This window comes from Curcuma longa, chromosome 5 (genome assembly GCF_044706935.1).
Source record: "Curcuma longa cultivar G26 ecotype Majalengka, Jawa Barat chromosome 5, ITB_CL_G26_1.1, whole genome shotgun sequence".
Classification (NCBI taxonomy): Eukaryota; Viridiplantae; Streptophyta; class Magnoliopsida; order Zingiberales; family Zingiberaceae; genus Curcuma; species Curcuma longa.
Genome location: NC_133865.1, coordinates 4939540 through 4941619, shown reverse-complemented (window position 1 = coordinate 4941619; position 2080 = coordinate 4939540). Strand labels below are relative to the sequence as shown.

At 45.5% G+C, this 2080-nt stretch overlaps 1 pseudogene; it reads left to right on the top strand.

The window, feature by feature from the left end:
* The first annotated feature begins 243 nt into the window (after positions 1–243).
* Positions 244–1612, top strand: LOC141830075 (uncharacterized; annotated as a pseudogene).
* Positions 1613–2080: the final 468 nt, after the last annotated feature.

Below are 2080 nucleotides of genomic sequence, written 5' to 3'. Positions count from 1 at the left end.
AAAAGGTGCGAGCAGCTTTATAAGATCGTAAAAGTATTATTTTCCTTTTTTTGAAAAAATAAATATTAATAAAAGATATTTTAAATAATAAATATCAGAGTTAGGTGGCAGCTGTTTAATTAAATTAATTATTTATCAAAGTCGAGTCGAAAATTGGCCTTTAATTTTATTTTTAATGTCGTGGTTCGTTATCGTGACTCGAAGAGAATAAAGACAGCGATATGTGTTTCCTGTAAAGGATGCGAATGGTTCCCAAAAAAAAATCTGCTGCTCGAGCTCCTCCAGGCGCCGCTGGGTTTTTTACCTGATACGGTAATTTGGTGCCCGGAGCAGATCGGCGCTGAGCCCGCGCCAGCCCGGCCCTCAGGCTCCATCGTTCTTCTCGCCAATTGCCATGGCCCAGATCAGCGAAGCCTCCTCCCCCGGCCGGACCTCCTCCTCCTCCGTCCCTTCGCCCGCCCACAACAGCAGGGCCACGGCGGAGGAGGTCTGGGAGGAGATCAGTCTAGGCAGCCTCAGCCGCGACGCGCCTGACCCACTCTCCCTCGCGCCCAACTCCCTCTCCCTCCACAACATCCTCATCTCCCGCGGCGCCGGCGCCGCCGCTTCCCACCGTTGCAGTTTCTGCCGCTTCCACCGTCGCCAACACTGAGGGCGCCGGAAACGCCGTCGCCGTCGACCCCCGCAAGAAACGAATGATGAAGAATCGCGAGTCGGCGGCCCGATCCAGGGCTCGGAAGCAGGCACTCCCTCCCTCCCTATCTTTGCCTTCCCCGGCCCTGTTCCTTTTTGGCCCTGACACAGTCAATTTATTCAACAGGCTTACACGAACGAGCTGGAGAAGGAAGTGGATCATCTCGCGAAGGAGAACAGGAGGCTCAAGTTCAAGTATGAGATGGTAAACAACTATTCATCTTCTTGTTTGTAAGTTTGTAATTACATAAATATATACATGCTTTCATTCGGATCTACAGCTGCTTAAGCAAACCCTCGCCGCTGGACTTCCAGAGGTCAAGAAGAGGAAGATCCAACGAACTGTATCTGCTCCATTCTGAAGGAGAGACCTAACTAAATTCTCTCTTTCTTTCTTTCTATAAATACACATATGCATATATATATATGTGAGAGGACAGCCAGCAGGGGGGATTTCACAGATTTTGCTTGTGTATATATGGCAAACTTCAGAGGAACGAGACCGCATATATTTGGTATCTAAGTAGAACAAAACCTCTAGAGGTTGAATCTAACGAGCAAGCTAAGCAAGCGTTTTCTCCTGATTGTTTAAACCTTGTCTGCTTGGCAATGTCTATCATCCCTGTGCGAGGCGAGCATCGATCGACGACGGAGTAATACTTTCCCCCCATTGTTGTGCAGGAAGCTGAACTACTACTCTCTGTCGCTGTATTAATTGTCTTCGCATTTGGTTTCTTGGCTGACGATGATGCGAGTCACGGTTTCCAATTTTACAAGTTCCAAAGAAACTCCCACACACACATACACACACACACATAAACATCATTGTTAATGCGCCACTATTTGTCACGAATAATTTTTAAAGCTTCATATGGCACCGGTGCAGAGCGTGGACCAGTAGCAGCGGCCTATCAAATCATGTCCTGTCGCTTTCCAGCTTCATGGCGCGCATTATTTTGTTGTGCAAATTTCAGCAGAGATCTACTCCGAAGTGATTTTTTTCCTTCTCTTTATCCTTCGTGGTGGTGGGCCCGCGGGGATATAATGCATTGTGTTTTATTTATTTGCAAAAGAAAGGGTTAAATAAAGGGTGGTTAAAGATCGAGGAGTTAATTAAGGGGAAAGAAAATTATGCGGAAAATTGATAAACTTAGACTGAGGCTGGCTCCTGAGGTATGTATATTATATTTCTGGGGAGCAAGTGTCGGAATGGCAGAAAGTGTCCGTACGGCGAGCAAAAATTAAAAAAGCTTTCGCTTTCGCTGAACCCTAAACTTGGGTTAAATTAGGATAACGGACCTAATTAAATTTATTTGTTTTTAAAATATGCATTAATTAGTTCTATTAGATCGATTTGATTTGTTCAGTTTTAATACTATACTCATCA